The 13,913-nt window shown below is 45.4% G+C and overlaps 1 pseudogene; it reads right to left on the bottom strand.

Annotated features, from left to right (window-relative positions):
• Positions 1–11,461: 11,461 nt before the first annotated feature.
• LOC142046246 (uncharacterized) lies at positions 11,462–13,691 on the bottom strand (annotated as a pseudogene).
• Between the last annotated feature and the right edge of the window lie 222 nt (positions 13,692–13,913).

Consider the following 13,913-nt stretch of genomic DNA (forward strand, 5'->3'; position numbering starts at 1 on the left):
AAGGAAGGAGTAGCACCTTGTGTATTATAAATTATAGATATTAGATGTAAGGGAGAAGACTTTGATAGCTGGTTGGAGCCTCTTGTTAAATTTCTGCTACCTAACTGAAGGACAGGTTGGGAGGATTTCCCTGCCTCTAACTGAGCTCTCCCTCTTTTTAGATCATACTAAATTAACCTTTTTCCTATAGTTGGGGAAAAATCCCCTGGTGATTTATTCATATAGAATGTTAAAATATTTTTTTATTCCAACAGTATCTGGGAGTATGTTAAACAGCATCTACTGATATTAGATATTTTTATATGCAGATGTGCTGATTATTTGCACTCAAGAGTTTGAAAAGTGTTAGCCACGGAAATCTCTGGATTGCTGATGTTCATTTTTGACACATTTTGGAATAATGGAAAAATTCCAGAAGAATTTACGAAAGCTAATGTTATGCCAATATTTAAAAAGCATATGCGTGATTACCTGGCTAGCCTGACATCAATCCTAGGCAAAACAAAGAAATGACCATTGCCAGACTCAAATCAATAAGGAACTAAATTATGGTAATAAATAAAAATGCCAATCAACATGGTTTTATGAAAAATAGATCTTGTCCTATTAATTTGGTCATGTTTTTTGATGAAATAACTAAGCTAGGAGATAAAAAAGGCTGTGTTGACTTAATATACTTTGATAGTACTGCACAATATTCTGATTAAAAATTGGCATAATACAAAATCAATATAGCACCTATTAAATGGATTAAAAACTTTCGAACTGACAGATCTCAAAATTTAATTGTTAATGGGTAATCATCATTGAATGAGTATGTCTCCGGTGGGGTCCTGCAGGGACTGATGTTTGATCAAATACTATTCAATATTTATTTTCATCAGGGATCTGGAATAAAAAATCATTGTAGTAAAGTTTGTAGATGACATAAAGATTGTTGGAGAGGTAAATAATGCATGACAGATCACTTATTAGGAACAATCTAGATCATTTGGTTAACTGGGTGAAATTGACCATGATGTGTTTTCAGACATCCAAATGCTAAGCCACACAAAGAATATACACCATACTGATAGGATGGGGACCTGTATTCTGGAATGCAGTGACTATTAAAAGGTCTTAGGGGTCATAATGTTGACAAACAACTGAAGAAGAAAAGACAGAAAAGAAGAAAAGAAGAACTGGTGTTCTTCGAGATGTGTTTCTCATGTCTACTCCACAATAGGTGTGTGTCCTCGCCACGTGCACGGGAGCCGGAAGTTTTTCCCCTAGCAGTACCCGTAGGGAGAAGCACCCCCCGAGACCCCTGGAGTGGTGCCTGCCTGGCGTGTTACAAGGGGAGCTGCGTTCTCTCCCACCCTCAATTTCTTCTTGCCAGACAATTCCAGCAGAGGGGAAGGAGGGCGGGATGTGGAATAGACACGAGCAACATATCTCGAAGAACACCAGTTAAGAAAAGGTAACTGTCTTTTCTTCTTCAAGTGATTGCTCACATGTATTCCACAATAGGTGATTCCAAGCTATACCTTCTGGAGGTGGGTGGAAGTTCACAAGTTCTCGGGATGGAGTACCACCCTGCCGAACCCAGCATCATCCCTGGTTTGGGAGACTATCACGTAGTGTGAGTGAACATGTGAAACGAAGACCACGTGGTGGCCCTACAAATGCCCAGCATAGGGACATGGGCCAGGAAGTTAGCTGACTAGGCTTGGGCCCAAGTCGAGCGCGCCCTCACAATGGGCAGCAGGGGGACACCCACCAGCTCCTAACAGAAGCGGATGCATGAAGTGATCCATTGGAAAGCCACTGGGTGGAAATTGGCTGGCATCTTGCACGCTCAGCCAAGGTGATGAACAGTTGCAAAGACTTTCTGAATGGCTTGGTCCGCTCGAGGTAGAAAGCCAGAGCCCGCCTCACATCTAGCGTGTGGAGGCAGTGATCCTCACTAGTCGCATGAGGCTTGGGGCATAGGACTGGTAGAAAAATGTCCTGACCCATGTGGTAGGTGGAGACCACCTTTGGGAGGAACGCGGGGTGCGGGCAGAGCTGGATCTTGTCCTTATGAAAGACCATGGCTCAGAGGTCAGGGCCCTAAGCTCCGAAACCCACCTGGCCGATGTGATAGCAACCAGGAAGGCCACCTTCCACAAGAGGTGAGACCAGGAACATGTGGCCAACAGTTCAAACGGGAGCCCCGTAAGATGAGCCAGCACCAGATTCAGGTCCCATTGTGGGACCAGGGGCTTAGAGTATGGGTAAAGCTGGTCCAAACCCTTATGGAACCAGCCAGTCATAGCAAGGGAGAAGACAGTGTGTCCTTGCACCAGGGGATGCAAGGCCAATATGGGCACCAGGTACACCCTGACTGATGAGGGTGCTAGGCCTCGGGCCCTCAGGTGGAGGAGGTAATCAAGGATAAGCTGGATCGGGGCGGCCATCAGGGACACCCATTGGTCTGCCACCCACCTAGAAAACTGAGACCACTTTGCCATGTAGGAGCTACAAGTGGAGGACCATCTACTTTCGAGGAGGATGCGCTGAACCTGTTCTGAGCATGTCCTTTCCTCGCCACCTAGCCACTGAGCAGCATGCCATGAAGTGAAGAGCTGCCATGCTGGGGTGGAGGAGGCAGCCCTGGTCCTGAAAGAGCAGGTCCAGGCGGAGTGGCAATGGCCACAGCGGAGCCACCACCACTTCCAAGAGGGTCCCGTACCAGTGCTGCCTGGGCCATGCCGGGATAATGAGGAGGACCCTGGCTTTGTTCATCTTTATTTTCCTCCAGACCCTGCCAATCAGAAGGAATGGGGGAAAGGCGTAGAGAAGCTGGCCTGACCAGGATAGGATAAAGGCATCGAATATAGCGCCCTTTCCTAGGCCCCCCTGGAGCAGAACCGGGGGCATCGTTGGTCTGCCGAGTCACGAATAGGTTCACCTGAGGAGTTCCCCACCTTCAGAAGAGTTGGTGGGCCACTTACGGGGGTAGAGACCACTTGTGCTGAGAGGAAAAGCCTCTGCTCAAGTGAGCCACCCTCACATTCTGGGCACCCCACAGGTGAAAGGCTTTTAGGTGGATGCCATGGGCTACAGAGAAGTCCCACAAACTGAGGGCTTCATGGCAGAGGATCGGTCCCCGCCTTGCCTGTTGATATAGAACATTGAGGCTGTGTTGTCTGTAAGGACCCTGACTACCTTGCCTTTCAGGTGCAAGCAGAGGCCATACACACCAGCCGCACCGCCCTGAGTTTCTTGATGTTTATATGAAGGGCCAGGTCTTGCAGACACCACAGGCCTTGGGTCTGAAAATTCCCGATATGGGCACCCCCAGCTCAGGTCCAATGCATCGGACACCAGATCCAACAATGGGGTCCTGTCCCTCAATGGGACTCCTTGGAGCATGTTGCTTGGGGTGGACCACCACTACAGGGAGGTGATTATCGAGTTCAGCACTGTGAGGACCTTGTCCATTCTGTCTGTGGCCTGGGAGAACTTCTAGACCAGCCAGAGCTGGAAGGGCCTCATCTTAAGTCTGGTGTGGTGGACCACATACCTGCATGCTGACATGTGACCTAGCAGCTGCAGGCAAGCCCTGGCTGTCATCACTGGGCACCTTGCGACCGAGTCGATGAGCCCTTTCAGGGTCTCGAATCTGTCTAGGGGGAGAAAGGTCCTGGCCAAAGTTGCGTCCAGGAGCGCCCTGATAAACCCTATGCGTTGGACCGAGACTAATGTGGACTTGGTGTTGTTTACCAAAAGGCCCAGGGCAGCGCATGTGGACAGGAGGAGTGCCACATGATCCCTCACCCACGATTGGGAGATGCCCTTTACCAGCCAGTCATCCAGATAGGGAAATATGTGGACCCTCCGGCACCTGAGGTAGGCCGCTACCACTGACATGCACTTTGTAAAGACCCTGGGGGCAGTGGACAGACCAAACAGGAGAGCAAGGATAGGATACAGAGGGACATAGACAAATTAGAGGATTAGACCAAAAGAAATCTGATGAGGCTCAACAAGGACATGTGCAGAGTCCTGCACTTAAGATGGAAGAATCCCATGCACTGCTACAGACTAGGGACCGAGTGGCTAGGCAGCAGTTCTGCAGAAAAGGACCTAAGGGTTACAGTGGACGAGAAGCTGGATATGGGTCAACTGTGTGCCCTTGTTGCCAAGAAGGCTAATGGCATTTTTGGCTGTATAAGTAGGAGTATTGCCAGCAGATCAAGGGATGTGATCATTTCCCTCTATTTGACATTGATGAGGTCTCACCTGGAGTAGAGAGTCCAGTTTTGGGCCCCACACTGCAAGAAGGATGTGGAAAAACTGGAGAGTCCAGCAGAAAGCAACAAAAATGATTAGGGGGCTGGAGCACATGACTTATGAGGAGAGGTTGAGGGAACTGGGATTATTTAGTCTGCAGAAGAGAAGAATGAGGGGGGATTTGATAGTTGCTTTCAACTACCTGAAAGGGGGTTCCAAAGAGGATGGATCGAGACTGTTCTCAGTGGTACCAGATGACAGAACAAGGAGTAATGGTCTCAAATTGCAGTGGGGGAGGTTTAGGTTGGATATTAGGAAAAACTTTTTCACTAGGAGGGTGATGAAGCACTGGAATGGGTAATGTAGGGAGGTGGTGGAATCTCCTTCCTTAGAGGTTTTTAAGGTCAAGCTTGACGAAGCTCTGGCTGGGATGATTTAGTTGGGGATTGGTCCTGCTTTGAGCAGGGGCTTGGACTAGATGACATCTTGAGCTCTCTTCCAACCCTGATAGTCTATGATTCTATGGTCTGCAAGCACCTACGTGGGAATAAGATTTCAGATAACAGATAGAGCACTTTCACCTAGCATAAAAGACATAATGAGATCCAATGGCTGAAAGCTGAAGCAAGACAAATTCAAACTGGAAATAGGTGCAAACTGTTAACAGTGAGGTTAATTAATCATTAACCAACAATCTAACGGGGATGTAGTGGAGTCTGTAGCACCTGAAGTCTTTAAATCAGGATTGGTTGCCTTTCTAAAATACACACACTAGTTCAGCCACAAGGAACAACTAGGTTAAATTCTATGGCCTATGTTATGCAGGAGGTTAGGCTAGATCAGGGGTTCTCAAATTGGGGGTCAAGACCCCTCAGGGGGTCGTGAGGTTATTATGGGGGGGTTGAGAGCTGTCAGGCTCCACCCCAACCCCGCTTTGCCTCCAGTATTTATAATGGTGTTAAATATATAAAAAAGTGTTTTTAATGTATAAGAGGGGTCGCACTCAGAGGCTTAGTATGTGAAAGAGGTCCCCAGTACATAAGTCTGAGAACACCTGGGCTAGATGATCATATTGATTCCTTCTGGTCTCAAAATCTATGAACCTTACCGTTAGGGACTGGAATGTGAGTAGCCAGGCCTAGTGGTCAAAGCAAGAGTCAGGGACCAGAGCCAAAGGTCAGACTCTGAGTCAGAGGCCAGATGCCAGAGCCAAGGGTCAGAGCCAGAATCAAAGTCATAGAGCTGAGCCAAGGTCAGAGCCAGAGTCAGAATCAGAGAACGGGGGCAGGGATCAGGAAAACAGCAGCAGGGCAGAAACCAGGGACAAGTGAGCTAAGCAGTGCTCAGGAGTCAGGTAAGAAGGCAGAGTCCGATGTTGCAGCCAGCCAAGAACTCACCCAGTTGCACAAGGCAACATCCTGTGCCTCTTTCTGGCTTAAATAGTGCAGCTGAGGGGCCAGGCATTTCTTCAGTCAGGACTCCAATCAGCTGGGGCTAAGGTTCCATTAGCCACTCAGCCCACAAACTACTAGTAAACTGCTGGATGATGGCTGGCGTGTGGGGTTGCCTAGAGATCTGCAGACCTGGTTTCAAAGCCTATGGATCCTCATACCTACCACAAATGGCTTATCTTTGCTGTTCATAAAAGTACTAAAGAGCACATCCTAGTCTTAGACTAAGCCAAATAGCACCAAATGGCAGGTATTTTGAAGCTGTTTCCCAGTGTTGAGACTAACCACTTTAAACCCCTACAAGTCTTTACTTCCACTTTATATTATACAAATTGAATAAAGTGCCATACTGCCTATCAATTCATACATTTTCAAGTCCGAAGTATATACAGTGCAGCTTCACATAAGCCTGTTTGCCAAGCTAAGCTGCCTTCCTCTTAATAAAGCATTTTTGTTGGAAAAGAAATGAATGAACAATTTCCTCACCACTGTTCTCTGCACACACAGACTCCTGATATATAGAGGCATATCACAGGCTGAGAAGAACATTTTTATGATAATGCCTTGTTAAAATGTTGGCAACAAATCACTATAGTAGAAGACCAAACTCAGTTCCTATTGAAGTAAATGAAATTGATTTCAGTAAGAAGAAGTTACTTGTACCTTGGTTATCCTGTCTGAGCCACTCTATTTGACAGAAATGCACCATACATTGTTCTCTGTAACATTTGATCCAATCTATCCTTTGTCGCATATTGACAACAGGGATATCCTGTTATTTTAACACTTTAACTTTTGTAAGGTGTTTCTTAGTACTACTTGCAGGCTAAGAGGTTGTGTAGAGAAGCATGCAAGTAGTCTGCAAAGAGGAAGCCTAGAGCAAGGTGGGTTGAGTTGTGCCTCTCTGACTAAGGGAGCAGCCTGTTTTGTCTCTTTCTGGTTTTGGTTCATGTATATTAGGATTCTGGATTCTCAGAAATAAAGCAGTGTTGTGTTACACCCTTCCAGAAAGAGTGTGTTATGTTTTCATGTAACTTCTGTTTATATGTCACGAACATAACATTCTTGAATGTCTACCCTGATGGTACCTCAACCACTCTAGCTTTGGTAATCTGTTACACAAAGTTTGAAAATATTTGTATCTGGAGCTCTAGTTTGGACCTGTAACTACTGATATCTAACATAAACTTTTTCTTCTTTAAGCTATTTTTTCTTGTCCTATCTTCCAAGATTGTGACTAATTGGTACAATGGAGGTATTTATAGTCTTCAATATCATGAGTTCTCTCTCATCTAGACCACGTCCCAAATATGAGCCAATTTTTTCAAAACTGGATGCCTAAATGGTTCTTATAACTTGCACGTCTGACTGTCGTACTTCCAAAGAGGCATTTATATACAGAATTACCCATTTTGAGTGAGCAAAGCCCCATTCTGCATGCTCAAAGGAATTATGGTGGACAGTTTTATAAATGTGATCCATTTAGGTTTAGCTCCCTCAGTTGCTCCTCTCTTCCATATTTGTATTATAATGACACATATATGAAAGCCAAAATCACCTCTGAGCCAAGGGCTTATTGGGTTGATGTGGTGAAGGGATATCAATATTCATGGCCAGCAGTACACAAGGGAGTGATGTGGCCACCACCACATCTGACTGCACTGGAGGTGGTGTGCCAGTGGACGAGCATGTGAGACTTGAACCAACAAGACTGTAATTAAGAGTCTGAGCAAACCAACCACTGCAGCTCTCCATAAGCATATACAAACCTTAACTATAGGCATTATTGCCTGTTCTGGGTATAATACTCACGAACACATTTTATATAATATATATACCTTTGTTATGCATTTGAAGTCCCACTACATAAAAAAAAATATTACATTCAAAACTGTTTTCATGGGTATATTGGGGCCTGCACATCATTGTGAAGAAACATGTGTCTTAATTTGGGATCTCTCCAGCATACTTTGGCTTTACTTGTTTAATGTTGTTTGGGATTTTACAGTCAGAAGCCCTCAGGCTAATTAAACCAGTCATGTACACCCTTAGGGAAATGAGACTGTAGTTTCATATCTGATACCAATTGGTGCCAGCTAGAACAACTTGATATTTATGAATTTCTATAATTAAAGAATAGGTAAAGGAAATGAAGCAGTGTATTGGAAATCTCACACTTTTTAAAAATAATCTGGCTTTCTAACGCAACTGTATTTCCGGGGCTGTCTGAAGAATTACTTTTCTAACTACTAAGTGCATTTTCTAAAGAGTGAGCAGAGCTTTAGCCATTCAGTTAATTGATTTTAGTGGCAGACAAAGTCCCATGAAACACTTACAAAATTCACTCTTTAAAGTATATCTAGCTTTTAACCTTGTACTTATTTAGGCCCTGATCCTGCAAGCATTTAAAGAAAGTATATAACTTTATTCATGTGAATAGCCCCTTTGAGGTCTATAGGACTACTCATAATACTAATGTTATGTGCATGCTTAAGTATTTGCTGGGCCAAGGGGATTTATATCATGTTCATTTTCTCCAATCTCCAGTCTGAGTGGCCTTTCTAAAATGTAGATAACATTTTAAATATTTAAGAAATAAGGTATCAACTATTCTATAACACAAACCCTTTGGGGCAAGTAAGTGCAAAAAATAGGTTGTTATCTATACCATATACATGAGGCATAAAAAGCTAAAATAAGGAACTTATTGGTATTATTGTAAGTCTCACAATATGTGATGTTTTACTTAAAGCTCCAGCTCCTGAAGTGAAGCGATTTTGTTAGAATCTCAGCTTTCATTTTAAAAAAGTATGCTTCTAGCCCTCATGGTTGCAGAAAACAGTTTGAAAATATCACCAAACTGCAACCTACATGACTCAAAACCCAGAAGAGAAATTAGAAGAACCTCAAATTTATTATTTTAAACAGTATATGCGGCTCCAAACACTTAAGACAATTCAACAATGCTGATATATTTTCATTTTGAAGAAAGATTATATCCATAATATTTTTTGTTATCCTTAGCAGTTTCATCAAACTCTGTTCCAGAAATTTTAATTTCATATGCCATCTCCACAGCACACGGCTAGTGCATTTCAAACTGCAGTGCCATCAAAGCCAATTTACATGGGTGTACTTGCACATGAAAAATGCACATGCAAAATGCACATGCATTTGCACACCCAAATGGTCCTGACAGTTACCAGGATTATTTGCACAACCACAGCAATTGCAAGCACAAATGGACTAGCTGGTTATTTACATATCTAATTAACACGATTGTACATGGTACATGTGGTAAACGTGTGCAAATCAATCACGTATTTCTGCAAATCTGGACACTGGTTTATTACTAAAATATGTTAATATCAGTTCCTGCCTACTTGCTACATTTCAGACACCACAGTGATAGGCAGTAAATAAAGGCTTGTAATAATAATTGGCCAGAGTTTGAGGTATTTAACTCAGTTTTTACCCAATTTTTACTTTGCCTGTATAAGCACTTAGTAAAAATAGAGTAAAGCTAGATAAAAATCATAGGATTTGGCCTAATAATTAAAAAAAATATAAATAAAAGGAGCTGAAAGCAAAAAAGAAACTGTAGTACATCATGGGAGATGTGATCTGGCCAGGAAGTGCTGTACATAATGGAGAATGAGAGTATATGACACCAAATTACAACTCCCATGAGGCACCATAACAGCATTTCCAAATTTAAAATTTTCAGATTTTGATTTCCCCCCCAAAAAGTCTAAATTTTCCATGGAAAAAAATCCATTTTCCAACCATTTCTAGTCCTTTGGTTTTGCAAGTCACTTCCCTCCTTGGTCCAAAATGACCTAAGTCTGTTGACCTTCCATTTATGCAACACACCCTTGGTATGTCTACACTACAGGATTATTCCGATTTTACAGAAACCGTTTTTTTTAAAACAGATTGTATAAAGTCGAGTGCACGCAGCCACACTAAGCACATTAATTTGGTGGTGTGCGTCCATGTACCGAAGCTGGTGTCGATTTCCGGAGCATTGCATTGTGGGTAGCTATCCCATAGCTATCTCATAGTTCCCACAGTCTCCCCCGCCCTTGGAATTCTGGGTTGAGATCCCAGTGCTTGATGGGGCAAAAAACATTGTCGCGGGTGGTTCTGGGTACAGCCTCACGCCTCCCTCCGTGCAAGTAGCAGACAACCGTTTTGCGCATTTTTCCCTGGGTGAACTGTGCAGATACCATAGCACAGCAAGCACGGACCCTGCTCAGCTAAAGACAGCAATCATGAACTTTGTAAACACCTTGTGCATTCTCGTGCAGTTAATGCTGAACTAGGACCTGCAAAACCAGTTGAGAAGGAGGCAGCTACGGCAGTGCAGCGATGACAGTGATGAGGACATGGACACAGAATTCTCTCAAATCGCGAGCCCCTGTGCTTTGGAGATCATGCTGGTAATGAGGAAGATTCTAGCCACTGAATGCCGATTTTGGGCCCAGGAAACAAGCACAGACTGGTGGGACTGCATATTGTTGCAGGTGTGGGACGATTCCCAGTGGCTGCGAAACTTTCGCATGCGTAAGGGTACTTTCATGGAACTTTGTGACTTGCTTTCCTCTGCCCTGAAACGCCAGAATACCAAGATGAGAGCAACCCTCACAGTTGAGAGGTGAGTGGCGATAGCCCACTGGAAGCTTGCAACGCCAGACAGCTACCGGTCAGTCGGGAATCAATTTGGAGTGAGCAAATCTACTGTGGGGGCTGCTGTGATGGAAGTAGTCAAAGCAATCATTAAGCTGCTGCTCCGAAAGGTTGTGACTCTGGGAAATGTGCAGGCCATAGTGGCTGGCTTTGCTGCAATGGGATTCCCTAACTGTGGTGGGGCGATAGATGGAACCCTTATCCCTATCTTGGCACCGGAGCACCAGCTCACCCAGTACATAAACTGCAAGGGGTACTTTTCCATGGTGCTGCAAGCACTGGTGGATCACAAGGGACGTTTCACCAACATCCACATGCGATGGCCGGGAAGGGTTCATGACGCTTGCATCTTCAGGAACACGACTCTGTTTAAATGGCTGCAGCAAGGGAATTACTTCCCAGACCAGAAATTAACAGTTGAGGATGTTGAAATGCCTATAGTGCTCCTGGGGGACCCAGCCTACCCCTTGATGCCATGGTCATGAAGCCATACACAGGCAGCCTGGACAGGGTCAGGAGCTGTTCAACTACAGGCTGAGCAAGTGCAGGATGGTGGTAGAATGTGCATTTGGCTGTTTTTAAAGGGCGCTGGCGAACATTACTTTACTTGCTCAGACCTCAGCCAAACAATGTCCCGTTTGTTATGCTGCTTGCTGGTTGCTCCACAATCCTGTGAGAGTAAGGGGGAGCTTATGGTGGGGTGAGAGGCTAGGGCAAATCACCTGCGCTGATTTATGCGCAGCCAGACACCAGGGTGATTAGAAAGCACACCAGGAAGTGGTGCGCATCAGAGAAGCTTTGAAACCAATTTCGTCACAGGCCAGGTACTGTGTGACTGTGTTGTGTTTGCTTCTCCTTGATGAACCTCCCTTCCCTTGATTGATCATTCCCTGTAAGCACCCACCCTCCCCTTCGATACCGCTTGCTTCCTAATGAATAAAGTCACTATCATTTAAAATCATGTATTCTTTATTAATTAATTATTAAAAGAGGGGAGAACTGACAAGGTAGCCAGGTGGGGTTTGGGAGGAGGATAGGGAGGAAGAAAAGGCCACTAAAAAATTTCAAAAATATGACAGCCTTTTGGTTGGGCTGTCCACTGGGGTGGAATGGGTGGGTGCACAGAGCCTCCCCCATGCGTTCTTAGTCGTCTGGCGGGTGAGGAGGCTAGGAACATGGTGAGGGGGAGGGTGGTTATACAGGGCTGCATCGGCACTCTGTGATCCTGCTGCCGTCCTGAAGCTCCACCAGATGCCCGAGCATGTCTGCCACCTCTCATCTTGAGCATCTCTCCTCTCCTCATGTTCGTCCCTCCTATCCTCACTGTGGTTTCCCTCCTGTCCTCACGGTCACTGGCATCTTTCCTGTACTTTGATACCACGTCCTTCCACTCATTCAGATGAGCTCTTCATTGCGAGTCACTTCCATGATTTCCGAGAAACATTTCATCTCGCGTCTCTTTTTTCCGCCGCCTTATCTGAATAGCCTTCAGGATGGAGGAGGGAGACTTGAAAATTTGCAAGCTGCAGGAGGAGGGAAAAAAGGGAGAGAAGTATTTAAAAAGATATATTTTACAGAACATGCTTATACTCTTTCACGGTGAACAACACTATTTACCTTACATAGCACATGTATTACTAGAAGGTCACATTTTGCATCTTAATATTGAGTGCCTGCGGCTTTGGTGTTAGAGATCACAGACACAGGCCTGGGCACAGATTCGGCTTGCATCGGCCTGGTAAGCCATTGTCTGTCAGCTTCTGCAGCCTTCATATATCCAGCATCCTCCTTTCGCATAAGCAAGCCAAAGCCCGTTGAGTGCGTCTTCTGTGTTAGTGCGACGAAGCACCCCATCCAATTCTTTCGGGGATGTCGCTTTTACGCCTTCCACCGCATCCGTATGGCTCTCGGGTAGCATGGAAGATTCGCTGCTTAGACGCCACCGCCCCCTCCCCGCCTAGCCCCGGGCTGGTAAGGGAAGATCCAGGTAGCCAAACACAAATGAAGTCCTGGAGTGCCAATCACCCCCCATTACTTCCCCTGCTCTGCTAAATGCAAGGAAAGGATTTCTTTTAGTCACAGGCAACACCAACCATCTCTTTCCCTTAATAATTCTTCGAATTTCAACCAGCGTTACACAACAATAACCTCCTGGGATAACACAGCGAATAAGACGGATGTGTGCTGAATGCACGCTAAACAAGGACCTACGGCAGTTAGCATTCTGTCAGGCAATGATAACCAGATACTTGCTACTGAATAGGCGATGTGTCAATGTTACATGTGCTACGGGCGAGATAAGGTACCCTGCCAGAAATCTTCTGCAAAGGCTTTTGGCCCAATACCTCCAGGAGAGCTTCATGGAGATCCCCCTGGAGGATTTCCGCAACTCCCCAGGACATGTTAACAGACTTTTCCAGTAACTTTGCTGGCCGTGAATGCTCCCAAGTCCTCAGGGCAAATTAACTTTCATTTATAAATGCTGCTTTTAATCCATGTTTTATATTTACCAAAGGTACCCTCACCAGAGGTCCCTTCCATGGCTTCATTATGTGGATGTGCTTGGGAGGGTGATGGGAGGTAATTCCGTTAAGGGGTGAGAAAAAGCTCCTGGCTGTGGGAAGAACCGGAGTGCTGTTGCTCTCTGCAAGCTCGTCCTCCTCTTCCTCCTCATCTTCCCCGTCCGCAGAATCCTCAGGCATGGCTGAGATTACCACCCCCACCTTGGAATCCATGGACAGGGGTGGGGTAGTGGTGGCGGACCCCTCTAGAATTGCATGCACCTCAGCGTAGAAACAGCATGTTTTCGGACCTGCCCAGGACCTTCCATTTGCTTCTTTGGTTTTCTGGTAGGCTTGTCTGAGCTCCTTAACTTTCACTTTGCACTGCACTGAGTCCCTGGTGTGGCCTCTCTGCATCATGGCCTTGGAAATTTTTTCATTTCGTCTTTTGGAACAGAGTTCTCTTAGCATGGAATCCTCTCCCCATACAGCGATCAGATCCAGTACCTCCCGTGCGGTCCATGCTGGTGCTCTTTTTCGATTCTCAGGAGACTGCATTGTTACCTGTGCTGATGAGCTCTGCGTGGTCACCTGTGCTGGTGAGCGCTCCACACTGGCCAAACAGGAAATGAAATTCAAAAGTTTGCGGGGCTTTTCCTGTCTACCTGGCCAGTGCATCTGAGTTCAGATGGCTTTCCAGAGCGGTCACAATGGTGCACTGTGGGATACCGCCCAGAGGCCAATAGCGTCTAATTGTGGCCACACTAACCCTAATCCGACATGGCAATACCAATTTCAGCGCTACTCCCCTCGTTGGGGAGGAGCACAGAAATCAGTTTTAAGAGCCCTTTATATAAATATAAAGGGCTTCATTGTGTGGACGGGTGCAGGGTTAAATCGGTTTAACGCTGCTAAATTTGGTATAAACGCGTAATGTAGACCAGGCCCCTGTCTGTCTGCATAGGCATTTGGGAAGACAAAGTCATTGTGTTAGGAGACAGAGATTTTTTACTTT

Source organism: Chelonoidis abingdonii, chromosome 2 (genome assembly GCF_003597395.2).
Source record: "Chelonoidis abingdonii isolate Lonesome George chromosome 2, CheloAbing_2.0, whole genome shotgun sequence".
In the NCBI taxonomy this organism is placed as follows: domain Eukaryota; kingdom Metazoa; phylum Chordata; order Testudines; family Testudinidae; genus Chelonoidis; species Chelonoidis abingdonii.